Below are 14,325 nucleotides of genomic sequence, written 5' to 3' on the forward strand. Positions count from 1 at the left end.
GGTGCGTGTGGGGTGTTAAAAACACATAATGTCCACTGTACAATCCGATTTCTTTTTACACCTACCATCATTCTTTCTATGTCAAAAATTGTAGAGGCCAGTGCTATGATCAAGGGATTTGGTAATCGGTATTGGTATTGGCTAGGCACGTATCTGGGTCGACTCATATTTTTACCCAAAAGAAAGAAAATCGACTCATATTATGCTGGATTAGATAGTTGTAACTCTATTTTCATTACAAATTTAGATTATTATTATTAATATTTAACAATTTGACCGGATTTTTTTTTTACCAAGGATCGGTCAGGAATCGTTATCAACCTCTCCCAATACCAATAAGGATTGACTGATACCGGTTCCTCAATCCATGGCTAGGAGTGAACTGTCCACTACAAAATGTATTAAATTGTGGATGTAAGTGAGAGAACACATAAAAACCATGATTCACATTGCATCTAATTATGTATCATACCACTTTCCCATTTTCTCTACATTTAAGGTGAATCAGAAAAACCATGATTCACGTACATTGCATCTAGATAGGTATTATACTCCCATGGTCCCAACCCACCCCCCTTCCCCCACAAAAAAACAAAATACTAAACCTAATTGGCTTTTCTTCTTCTTCGAACAACTTTGGGACAGTAGCACTATTGAATTAATTTTAGTACATGGGTATTTTTATCTTTTTTCCATTTGTCGACACTTTCGGCATGTCCCTGGCACGTACCATTTTACTTAAGTATTTTTTTCAATTATTTCTGTCATATTTCAAATGTATTTTTCAAATAGGAGGTATTCATAGGTCATCAAAGACAATTTTTTTTCCAAAAAATAAATCCCCAATGTGAGATTTTTTCTCATTATTATTTGGCACCGAATTCCATAAAATTTGGACCAAAGTTTTTAGGGCCAAAAACTATAATTCTTGCCCCATTTTCTAGCAAACTTCAGGGACGATATTCAGAGATTCAACCATCAGTTTTTTTGAGTCATACATTGTTAGAATCATTTCTTCAAATACTATCCAATTTTGCCCCATTTTCTAGCAAACTTCAGGGGACGATATTCAGATATCCAACCATCAGTTTTTTTGAGTCATACATTGTTGGAATCATTTCCTCAAATACTATCCAATTACGCAGAGATCAACATGAATTTTGTTAGGCACATAGTCAAATCTATAATCAACGTTCTTGAAAAATACACAAAACAATAATTCACACAAAATAATGGTCAAACAGTGCCATATACGTATCAAAGGTAAGATTCGAGATTAATATGAGAAAACAAATCTAACCAAAAGTTTCAATCAACTTCAGAAAGGTTAAGTTGCTTGAATTACCCCAAGGGCAAAGTGGTCATTTTTCACCACACAATCATTGATAGTAATTTCAGACTCGATTCATCATTGTATCAAGGGTTCTCTATGGTAACGAAATTCAGTTCCCAGACCTATAATCCAAACACCTCATTGTCCCATATATTTGGAAAAATCTAACCACTTTCGCTCACTATTTATTCTGACCCCACCAAAACTCCTCTTTCCAATGGTGAGTGCCTTAGTCTTTTGACATAAGCAATGTTGTTCAGTGGTAAACTAGGATGTACTGATTCAATTGACTGCTTAGATGTCTTGCTCATTTTTCTTAGATCGCTCTTCAATGCAGGTTTACTTATTACCAACATTCTCCACTCAGTGAATCATGGCCACGTAGGAAACCCACAGGAATCAAAGGTAGGAGGACTGCTTCAAGGATTGGAAGGAGCAAAATGACTATGGATGAGTAAGAGTATTAGAGGTTTGGATGGATTTTCAATAAATAATTGCATGATTAATGAAAGAGAGCTTTTCAAAAAAAAAAAAAAAAAATGCAAGAGATACAAAGGGTGGCCGTGGGAGCTATTTTTGTTCTTACGTAACGCTTACCAACTCATGCAATCTTTTGATAATCTTTGTAGTTAAAAGCCCTGCAAAACCATGAGAAATTGTGGGTGGAAAAATTCAGACTTAGATGGCTTAAACAAGGAGATAGAAATTCAAAGTTTTTCCATATTTATACAAAAAATAGATGGGCTAAGAATATTGTCAGAAGGGTGAAAAGAGATGATGGGACCATGCTTTCTAACTGGGATGGTATAGCTAATTATATGACCTCTTACTATAAAAATTTCCACAAGAGTACTCTATGACGGAGCACATGGAGCTGTTGGACTCCTCATTGATGAGGTTGATTTGCTTAGTTTGGCTGTCATTCCTAGTGTGGTTGAAAAAAAAAAAAGCAGTGGAACTTCAATCGAGACAGCTCGCTTGGTCCATATGGGTTCCCAAGGTCCTTTCGGCGTTGTTAGGAAGTGGTGTCTGAGGACCTCGTTTGTGCGGTCAAAGAAGTTTTAGCTTTAGGATCATGCCAAAAGGTTTCGATAATAATTTTTTTGCCTTAATTCCTAAATTTGATAGACCCTTGTGTATAGGGAATTTTTTTTGCAAAGTACTATAAAAAACTCTAGTTATAAAGATGTCACACTTTTTTCCTATACTCATTTCAGAAAAGTAGGCAGGTTCCAGAGAGGGAAAGTTATCCGAACCAATGCCAGTTTAGCTTTTGAACTAGCAAACCTCATTTTTTCTACTACGAGAGGAGGTGGGATGGATGTTAAGATTGATATTCAAAAGGCTTTTGATACTATTTTGTGGAGTTTTATTATTCAAATGCTTTGAAGTTGGTTTCTCAAAGATATGGTTAAATTGGATTTATCAAATCCTAACAATATCTATCACTTCTCAATGGAGGTCCAATGGGTTATTTTGGAGTGGAGAGAGATCTGCAATGTGGAGACCCAATGTCTCTTATTCTGTTGATTTTAACAGAAGAAGTTCTTTACAGAGGTTTGAGAAGTTTAGTTCAAGGGAAAAAAAATCAAAGACCTTCAAGGCCCTAGAAGTGAGATGGTGCCGATCCATCTGTTATTTGCAGATGACATATTCATTTTCATGAATGCCTAAATCAATTATGTTAGAAATCTCAACTTTTTCTTGAGGAGTTATAAGGAATTCTCTGGCAGCATATAAACTTAGGGAAAAAGTAAGCTTTTCATGGACAAATTTCCATCTTTTAAGAAGCAAAGTGTTTTAGAAACTCTCGAAATTTCAATTTGTAACTTTCAACCGAGTATCTTGGTGTGGAAATCTTTAAAGATAGAATTAAAAAATAGCCTTTAATGCTGGTGATGGACAAAGTTCGAGAACATATGTTAGGGTGGAAAGGGATGATTTGTCTATGGCAGGTAGAGTTTAGCTGTTGTGTTCTATAAGGTATGCCAGTGCATAGTTTTTCAGTATACTGTTGGCCCTCCTCCTTAATTTTCAGATGGAAAAATAGATGAGGAATTTCATCTGGATAGGGGATGCGGATGGTACTAACGCAATAACTATTAAATATGACCATGTTTGTAAACCTAAGAAGAAGGCAGTCTGGGATTTCGCAGGCTTCGTGACATCAATAAAGCTTTGCTCTGTAAGCAGGTGTGAAATATTAAGTACGGGAATTCAGAAATGAGTAGATTTTTCAAAGCTAGATTTCTGAGCTATAAAAGTCATAAGAAAGCCTACAAATCTTCCTTGGTTTGGCCAAAAGTTCAAAAAAAAGTGGGATTTTGTTTCAAGTAAGGAGCAATGGATCGGGGGGAATGGTCAATCTATAAGGTTATGGAAAGACAAATGGCTTGGAGAGAACTCTATTGAAGAAATATGCAACCTTGGGGAAAGGCCATTCGAATGTTCTAAGCTTAAGCTGTCAGAATTAATCTCAAATGTCAATTAGGAGATTCTTGAAGTTAGATCCATTGCACTGAAGGACTGCTTTTGATTTAGCATATATTACTCGGTTGCTGCCTCAGTATGAGATAGATGATCATTGTCGTTTGGATTTGCTCTTCATTAGGTTCTTTCAATTCCTCATTTTCCTGGAAGGAGATCAGAAGACAGAATCTGAAGGTTCCATGGTTCTCCATTGTTTGGCTGAAGCATCTTCAATCAAGACAGTCCAAATTTGGTTGGCGCCTGATGCACATGAATATTCCATCGGATAATATATTATCTGGAAAGTGCATTCCTTTAGTGTGAAACTGTAATTTATGTGGTGCGACTGTAGAATCCATTAACCATATTTTTATTGAGTGCAAGTTCTTTGTGAACATATGGAGGCGGTTTCTAGATTGTTTTGGAGTTGCATGGCCTCATATTGATGACATGACTCGGTTGGTTCAACGGTGGAATATAGAGCGAAGGATTATGGTGGTGAAGCACCCATGGACAACGGGGTTGGTGATTGTTACAGATAAGCTATGGAAGGAAAGGAATCTTAGGTGTCATGAAGGGATTCTCAGAACCACTAGTCAAGTTTTTGGGAAGATTAGAAGAGACCTGAAAGAAGCAAACACCAACCTATCAATTGTGATAAAATTGCCAGGAGATCTCCTTTGTTGCCATCAATTGGGTTTACAAGTTTCTCTAAGTAAACTGAAATCGATGCGTGGAGTGTTCTGGTGTAAACCAATGAGGGGATGGACCAAGCTAAATGTGGACAATTGCACCTTGGGTAATCCTGAAAGGGCAAGGGCTGGTGGAATTCTAAGGGACTATAGGGGCTCTGTGGGCTCTCTCAAAAAATTTCATGGGATTCAGTCAAACCACGTCATAGAATTTTGGGCTTTGGTTGAAGGTATCCAATTTGCTATGGGTATTGAAGTTAGCTCCCTCTGGATTGTGTCTGACTCAGTAGTGGTGGTGGTTGCTGTCCAAGAAAGAACAATCCCATGGTATGCAGCACAAAATTGGATCTCATTACAACTGTACTTGAATTCTATAACTTGGAAAATTACCTATTATTTTAGAGAGGTGAATTGTAGTGCTGACTTTCTTGTGAAAGGTGCAGTAAAAACTGGAGCATCAGTCCCAAATGCCTCTCGTCCTTCCTATATTTGGAACGAGATTCCACACAATGCTGAGACAAGACCCCTTTCTGATTTTTTAGTTGAGGTTTGAAGATCCCGATTGATGGCAATGCTAAAGGTGGGGATCCTTGAACTTGTAATCTTCTGAATCATTATTTGTTTTTCCTTTTTCTTCTATTTTTAATTTATTCTGATCCTTCTAGCGAAAAAAAAGAAGAATCGCTACTCTAACTTGACACTTTTAACACCACGGCCTTGATTTCCTTTTGCACCTAGTATTTGTAGGCCGATACAGATTCAATCTCTATTTGAATCGATCCATATCAACTAGAATTGGACAATTTTATCTCAATTTTCATTAAAAATCGTTTTTTTAACCGTTAATTCAATACTGATTCTCCACCCAGGATTGATCAGAAATCGATATCAACCTCAATCAATATCGATACGGGTCGACCGGTACTGATTCTTCAATCCATGGCTGGGAGTGAACGTCCATAGCAAGATATTTTAAATACCTTTGTGGACATAAGTGAAGGAAGGAACACATAAAAAGCTAGTCGTTGTCCCACTCTCCCATTGTCTCTCCATTGAGATGTACAAAACATAATTGGCCTTATCCTCTTCTTAGACAGTAGCACCACCAAATTAATTGCCCCTTGATGAACCAAATCAGTCGCAACTACCACTATATACAATCCGATTTCTTTTTACACATAGCATCATTCTGACTTTCTATGTCAAAAATTGTAGAAGCCAGTGCCACGAAGGGATTTGGTAATCGATATTGGTATTGGTATTGGCTAGGCACCTATCTAGATCGACTCATAATTTTACCAAAAGAAAAAAATCGACTCATATTATCCTGTATTGGATAGTTTTATCTCTATTTTCATTACAAGTTTAGATTCTTATTGTTATTCTTATTTTTTAAACAGTTTTACAGGATTTTTGACTGAGGATCGGTCAGGAATCGGTATCAATTTCTGCTGATACCAATAAGGATTGACTGATACTGATTCCTCAATCCATGGCTAGGAGTGAACTGTAGATGTATTAAATTGTGGACATAAGTGAAGTAGTGAGGGAACACATGAAAACCATGATTGGCATTGCATCTAGTTAGGTATCATATCACTTTCCCATTTTCTCTACACTTAAGGTGAATCAGAAAAACCATGATTCGACCTAAGACCTGTTCAAGTAGATACTTGGGCACGAAAAAGCATGAGAGGAGAGAGAAGCTCTGGGGAGGAAGTTCGGCTCTTAGGGGATGCCCAAGATCCTGATGGAGTATCTCAGATTGCTCGGGGTAGATAATCGCTGATCACTGATTTCTTGAGGCCTGCGATCACGAATACGGTGGTGGAAACCACGAATCCAGAAGAAAGACCTGCTGAAATCCCCCCAAAATCCAAACCCTCTTACTCTATGGTGGTGGGAGGAGGTATGCCTAAGGTGGACGACCTTCCTGAACCTATTCATGCAGGTTCTTTGACCAAAGTGATAATCCCTCAGGCGGCATATGAGGAGAGGCTCGAACGATTCCGTTTTGCTTTAATAGGTAGAACAAGTTTCAGATTTATTTCAATGGATTCCATTAGAAAGGAGGTGAGGGATTCATGGAATTTGAAGGGAAGAGTTTCCTTGTCTCCAACGGGGAAAGGATTTATTCTTTTCCGATTCGAACTTGAAGCTGATATGACCTTGATATGGCGTAGGAGTTCTATTAAGGTCGGTGGACAGTTCGTAAAGTTTCAGCGATGGCTCCAGGATTTCAGTATCCATGATAAGCAGGCCATTACTGAGATGGTTTGGATCCACTTTCCAGATCTTCCGCTCGAGTATTGAGATGAGAAAATACTTCTTACCATGGCCAAAGCTGTTGGCCGCCCCATGGCAATTGATAGGCGCACCCGCGCTGCTTCTATGGGAGGTTTTGCTCGGGTTCAGGCTGAGATGGAGATTGATATTAATCGGATTGAGGAAATACAAGTTGAAAGGCGAGAACCAGGGTCTCAGCAGATGTTTTGGTTCAAGCAAAAGATAGTCTATGGAGATAGCCAAGGGTTCTGCAGTTTCTGCAATAAACCAGGACACTGTTGCGATTTGCAGAATAAGGAATATTACTGAGGCAAGGAAGAAGAGAAATCTTCAAGACGTTGCCACTGGAGAGTATGATGGAGGGCCTAATCCTAATGAGGCTGCGCATGGAGCCTCAGCAAACTGTAGCGACGGGGGAGCAAGTGCCGCAGAACTTGCCGACGGTCTTGCTCACGGTGCTAGCTCTCCTCATGGCGGGGATCAGCGCTGGTGGCAGACGTGTCCTTAGCCTAGTTATCAATTCGGCCGAATAATTCGTTTTTTCAAATTAAATAAAAAATTCGGACCGAATCCGAATTAAAAATAAAATTCGGCAAAAAAAGCGATTTTTACTAATTTGAATTTAAAACGTGAATAATTCAGCCCGAATCGAATTAAACCGAATTATTCGGTACACTTAAACAGTATTTTAAAAAAAAAAGGTCATATATGAATCCCACGGTACTTTTTTTGACCGCTTTTTTGACCGAATCCTTAAATTAATCAATCGAATTATTCCGAATAATTCTCCGCCTAAATAATTCCTGAATCCGAATTTACTAACTATGGTCTTTAGCAACAAATCGGGAAAGACCCTTAGGAATATTCCCTAATCCAATCCCAAGATCTCCTTCCAATTGGGAGAGTATGATTTTCCAAATTCAAAAGGGATTTCTCCCCAAGGAAACATGGGATCAATCCAAATCGTGCTTCCTATATTAAATGGGATTTCCCAATCTTGAAACGGTTAGGACGCTTGGGAGTGGGCATCATCATGGGTCAGGGCTAAACCCGACCCAAGGATATTGTGGAAATTCATTACGAGGAGATTGCATTGGTTGATGGATTGGCAGCAGCAGCTAAGATTGAAGAAATGAATAATGCAAGGAGAAAAAAGAAGGCTGTGGTCACAGTGGAGCAGACCAGAAGGTCTGATCGCATTGCGACTTTAAAAAATTAATTATGAAGGTCTTCTTTTGGAATGTGAGAGGTTTCAAGAAGGCCTCGGCGTGAATGACTCTGAGTAAGATTGTTTGTGATAAAAATCCTGACATTTTATGTCTGGCTGAACCGATGATTGTCCCTCTATCTTTTCTTGTTCGAATGTTTAGCAAGTTGGGTTTTGAAGCGGACTTGATTTGCAATTCCAAGCTTGATAGAGTTTCAAATCTCTGGCTGCAATGGAAAAGAGGTATCCCAAAACCTATGATTTTTTCTGTTTCTGAGTAGCAAATTTCAGTAAATATTGATTGGAAAAATAAAACAGTCTTGGTATCGTCTGTTCATGCTAGTAGTTTTAGAGCTACTAGAAGAGGTTTGTGGATTGAGCTAGGGGTTGTGTCGGCTATGGCTGAACCTTGGATGGTAGTGGGGGACTTCAATGCAACTTTATCTTCACATGAAAAAAGGGGTCCTGGTACTTTCAATTTAGGTTCTGCAGCGGAGTTTGATGCCATGATTGACTTCTGCAGCTTGATTAAATTACCCTCCCAAGGTTCAAAATTCACTTGGACAAACATTAGAAGAAGAGTGAACGTGGCTGCTATCCTGGATAGAGGCTTCTACAATGAGGCGTGGATGACTCATTTTCAAGATTGTGCTCAATTGGTTCTTCAAAGGAATTTTTCTTATCACAGTCCAATTCTGATTATCTCTGAGGCGTGCCCCAAGCCAGCAAATTGCCCATTTAGATTTCATAAATTTTGGATGGAGTACCCTTCTTTCCTGCAGTTGGTTACCGATTCATGGGGACATAGAATTTATGGTTCGCCATCTTTTATGTCTTTGCTCAGAAGCTGAAGCAGTTGAAACCGATATTCGGACTTGGGCTTGGAATCTTTTCCGAACTTCAAAACTGAATTGATTAGAACAAAGGAGGCCTTGGACCAGATTCAAGCTCAAATTGATCTGCATGGTTTGGATGATATTCGATTTGGGCTAGAAGCAGATGCAAAGACAACTTACCTAGTGGCCTTGAAAAATCATGAGAAGTTATGGGCTAAAAAATCTAGGATCAGGTGGTTGAAGGAGGGGGATAGGAACTCAAAATTCTTTCATCTCTATACCAAAATAAAATGAGCCAAAAATACAATTAGGAGGATGAAAAAATCAGATGGTTCAATTATTTCGGATAGAGATGAAATTGCAGATTATATGATCAGCTATTATGAAGATTTTCATAAGAGAGGGCCTGTGTCTGATCATATGGACTTACTTGAGTCTATTCCCAAACTAATAGATGATGTGTATCTTCTAAGTTTGGATGCGATCTCGGGAGCAAATGAAATAAAGCGTGCAGTGTGGGATCTGGACCCTTAGAGCTCTCTTGGGCTGGACGGATATCCAGGTACTTTTTTCGATGTTGTTGGGAGATTATTTCAGCGGGCTTTGAAAGAGCTATGCGGGATTTTTTTGTTTCTGGCTTGATGCATGCTGGTCTCAATAATAATTTTTTAGCCTTAATCCCTAAAATGAATGGGGCGATGTCTAATCCCTAAAATGAATGGGGCGATGTCTAATCCCTAAAATGAATGGGGCGATGTCTCTGGATAAGTTCAGGCCCCTTTGTATGGGGAAATTTTTCTACAAGGTAGTCTCTATGATTCTGGCCACTCGATTATCCTTTCTTCTTCCAAGAGTTGTCTCTGAAGAGCAAGGAGCGTTTCAGAAAGGGAAATTGATCTATAACAATATAGCCTTAGTATCTGAATTGGCTAACATTATGCACTCTACTACAAGAGGTGGTGGTCTGGGAGTAAAGATAGATACTCAGAAGGCGTTCAACACCATTTCTTGGCAATTTATTATCCAAGTCGTAAGGAAATTTGGATTCTCTGACACTTGGTTGAATTGGATATATAAGATTTTATAATCTTCAAAAATTTCCATCATTCTCAATGGAGGGCCAGTGGGTTACTTTGGAGTGGAACGAGGCCTACGTCAAGGTGATCCAATATCCCCAATTCTGTTTATTTTGGCTGAAGAGGTGCTCTGCAGAGGGATGAAAAATTTATTGCATCAAAAAATATCAAAGCCCTAAAAGGTCCAAAAGGTGAGTCTGTCCCTACTCATTTGCTTTTTGCCGATGATTTATTTATTTTTATAAATGCTTCCATCAAATATGTTAGAAATTTGAAAGGCTTCTTAAGGAAGTACCAAGAGTTTTCGGGGCAGACTGTCAACCTGGACAAAAGTAAACTATTTATGGGGTCAATACCTTCCTCAAGGAAATAGGCCATTGTTGAAACCTTGGGAATCTCTTCTTGTAATTTCCTCACAAAGTATTTTGGGGTTGAAATATTTAAAGGGAGGGTAAAGAATCAATATTTTATGTCAACCTTGCACAAAATTCAGGATTGCCTCTCGGGATGGCAAGGAAAAATCATTTCAATGGCTGGTCGGGTGGAGCTAGTTCGATCTGGTATTTCAGGTATGCCAGTGCACAATTTTTCGGTTTATTGGTGGCCCTCTTCCTTGATTGTGACAATGGAAAAATGGATGGAAAATTTCATCCGGACTAGGGATATTGAATCTTCTAAAGTTGTGACTGTAAAATGGGACCATGTGTGTAAGCCTATTGATGAAGGTGGTTTAGGCATTCACAGGCTGCGAGATATTAATAAATCTCTCCTTTGTAAGCAGGCATGGAATATTAAACATGAGAATTTTGCCTTGAGCAATTTTTTCAAAGCCCATTTTTTGAGGAATGGCTTCCCCAAAAAATTGTTAGGACTTCATCTATATGGTATGATATTCGAAAAATGTGGTCTTTTATATCTAGCAAGGAGAGATGGATAGTAGGTAATGGGAGAAAAATCAATCTCTGGAATGCAAATTGGTTGGGAGATGGCTCCACTATAGAAGCATGTGGAAATGCTCTATCTCCCCTCAAGAATCCCACAACTAAAGTTTCAAACATTATCTCGAATTTTAGATGGAACATTCTTGAGGTGAGTTCAAGTACTCTGAAGAATGTCTTCTCTGCAGCCAAATTAATTAGACTTCCGCAGTTTGATATGGAAGATCAATGCTTCTGGAGGGGCTCTTCTTTGGGGGCTTTCTCCACTTTCTTTTCTTGGAATGAAATTAGAAGACGGAACCCAAAGGTTCCTTGGTTCCCCCTTGTTTGGAGTAAGGCTCTGCAGCCGCGACAATTGGTATTTGATTGGCGATTGATGCACAAAAAGATTCTCACAGATGATGTCATTTCTCACAAAGGTATTCCCTCGGCCTCAAAATGTAATCTCTGTGGTTTGGATGTAGAATCGCTTAACCATATTTTTATAAGCTACAGCTTCTCTGTGGCCCTTTGGAAGCAGTTCATAGATTGCTTTGGCATCTTATGGCCAGACCCTAGTGATCTCCATCAATTATCTTTATGGTGGATTAGAAAAAGAAGAATTATATCTGTTAAAGACCCTTGGTCTATGGGTTTTGTTGTGATAGCTGATAATATAAGGAGGAAGAGGAATGAGAGGCATCACGATGACCCTTCAAGGTTTGTTTGCTGTGTTTTTGAAAAAATTAAATGTGATGTGCAAGACTGGAAATTTAACATCCAGGGAGTGATAAAACAGACTTTTGACCTCCTTTGTTGTCACCAACTTGGGCTAAATGTTCTTCTAAATAAAGACATCCCCATGCTTGAAGTTATTTGTTGTAGGCCAATGTGGTGCTGGACCAAGCTGAATGTAGATGGATGCTCTCTTGGGAATCCAAGACGAGCTAGTGCAAGAGGAGTGCTAAGAGATCACAGGAGAAGCACTATGGAAATTTTTTTGGGAGTTTAGTCAAATTATTATGCGGAATTCAGAGCTCTTCTTGAAGGCATTCTGTTGGCAAAAGAGAAGAATGTGAATTGCCTTTGGATTGAATCAGATTTAACAGCAGTTGTTTTGGCAGTCCAAGCTCGCTCTATCCCATGGTATGTTTTTCAGGATTGAATCTCATGTCATGACTATCTAGACTCCATTAGCTGGAAGATTACTCATTGTTTCTGCAAAGCAAATGTAATAACTGATTACCTAGCCAGAGAAGTAACAAAGTCAGGAGTTTCTAGCTTTCATGCCACCTTCCCTGCTCATATTAGATCAGAGACAGCTATTGTCACGGATTCTAGACCCATGTTCCAATTAATGTATTTGTAGATTTTTCTTCCCTTGCTGATGGCCACGCCAAAGATGGGGGTTTTTAAATCTATTGATTTGTATTCCTTTCTTTTCTTATTTTTTTAAAAAATTTTCTTGATTCTTTAGCCAAAAAAAAAGAAAAACCATGATTCTTCTACAAAAAAAAACCATGATTCACGTACAATGCATATAGATAGGTATTGTATTATACTCCTACCCCACCCCCCCTTCCACCCCCCAAAAAGGCAAAGTACTACACCTATTTGGCTTTATCTTCTTTTTCAAACAACTCTGGGACAGTAGCACTATTGAATTAGTTTTGGTACATGGGGTATTTTGTCTTTTTCCATTTTCCGGCACTTTCGGCGTGTCCCCGACATGTTCCATTTTTTCATAAGTGTTTTTTTCTTCAAATTTTTCTGTCAGATTTCAAATGTGTTTTTCAAATAGGATGTATTCATAGGTCATCAAAGACAATTTTTTTCTTAAAAAAAATCCCCAATATGAGATATTTTTCTTATTATTATTTGGCACCGAATTCTATGAAATTTGGTCCAAACTTTTTAGGGCCAAACACTATAATTCTTGCCCCATTTTCTAGCAAATTTTAGGGCACGATATTTGATGAGCACATTTATGTGGGAAATCTAGGGTAATAAAACATGCATTTTATATATTTAGAATGGAGCTACCTTGGGTTTTACTATTTCTTTGCAGGTTTTGTATTTTAAAGGCTTTAAGCATTATCGGACATCATATCTCTCCAACAACAACTACCTAGTGTAGTTGGTGAGCTATGGTGTATAAAATTCCCTTGCTCACCAAGAGGTCTCAAGTTTGAATCTCATGATTGTCTTTTTTTGGAGAATTTTGTTGAAGATTTTCCACTTTTCACTCACTTAAAACACTAAGGGCATGGAGGGGATTTTCACATCAAATTAGAAGTAAGGAAAATCGTGGAAGAGGTTTCTGCTCAAGAAGGGAAGAAAAAAAAAAGAAAAGAAAAAAATATGGAGAAATAAATCTTGTCCAAATCTTCTCTCTCATCCACATCATCACCAAAAGATTGTCCAAATCACACAAAGGAAGAAGGAAAATCATCCCTTGGAGGGAGAAAAAGAAGAGAAATAAATAAAAAAGAAAAAGGAAAGAAAATAGGCAAAAAAAATAAAATTATAAGAAATTTCTCCAAGTTTATTTCTCTCTTCTCTCTCCTCCACCTTAGCACTTTTGGTCTCAAAAGATCTCACTACCAAATGTGGGGTTTTCCATTTTAGGAAAGAGAAATTTGTTACCCTACCTCTCCATTCTCTATAAATACAACTCATGTAAGCAAAGGGGAGACACTTCATTCTTCTTCTAGGTTTTTTTTTTAGTTGCTCTATCTCTTTCTCTAGCTCTAATTTTAGGTTTATGCTTTAAATACTTTTATAAGTTCTTTTTATTCAATTAATGCAAGCACTTTTGTTTTTGATTCAGTTTTTTTATTTTTATTGTTTAAGCAATTGAAGTTGTAATTTTCAAGTTCTAGTTCTAGGCTTAGTTCTACGTGACAAGAATAAGCTATGAAGCATGTCTTTCAAGTTCCATTTTTTTTTTCTTTAGATTTGTTTTCTCTAGTACTAGAAATTTTCAATTTGGTTTATTCCAGATCTGATTTTTAGTATTGGTAGTATCTCAAATCGATCAAATTTTCAGTTCAAGGGTTGAAATTCAAGTAAGTAGGCTCCCTCAATAGTCTTCTCTCCCCCCTCTCATTCCCTCTTCTGACTACCCTTTATTTCTTAATTTAGGATTTTAATTTCAGTCGTTACATTATTGCTATCCCTTTCCCCTAAGGTTCATGGCTAGTGTATGTGTTGGCTTTGCCCTTCTTAGCCATAGAACCATCAATTTATTACTTTTATTTTAATTGTCTCTCTTTCCCTAAAGCCAAATAGAGTAATCCTTGTAAGAGTGACTCTCTGATCAAGTAGGGAAGCTCATATTATGATGCATCTCTCGGGCTAAATAGAGAAACCTACTTGTGAGTCTCTCTCTAGCTTTATCCCCTTTCTTTTACTTTAATTTTTATTTCAGTATTTTTTTTCTTTTATTGTTTTTTTTTTTAATTGCGTGGGTTGTTTATTTTCAGTTATTTATTTATTTAATTTTAATT

This window comes from Macadamia integrifolia, chromosome 13 (assembly GCF_013358625.1).
Source record: "Macadamia integrifolia cultivar HAES 741 chromosome 13, SCU_Mint_v3, whole genome shotgun sequence".
Taxonomy (NCBI): Eukaryota; Viridiplantae; Streptophyta; class Magnoliopsida; order Proteales; family Proteaceae; genus Macadamia; species Macadamia integrifolia.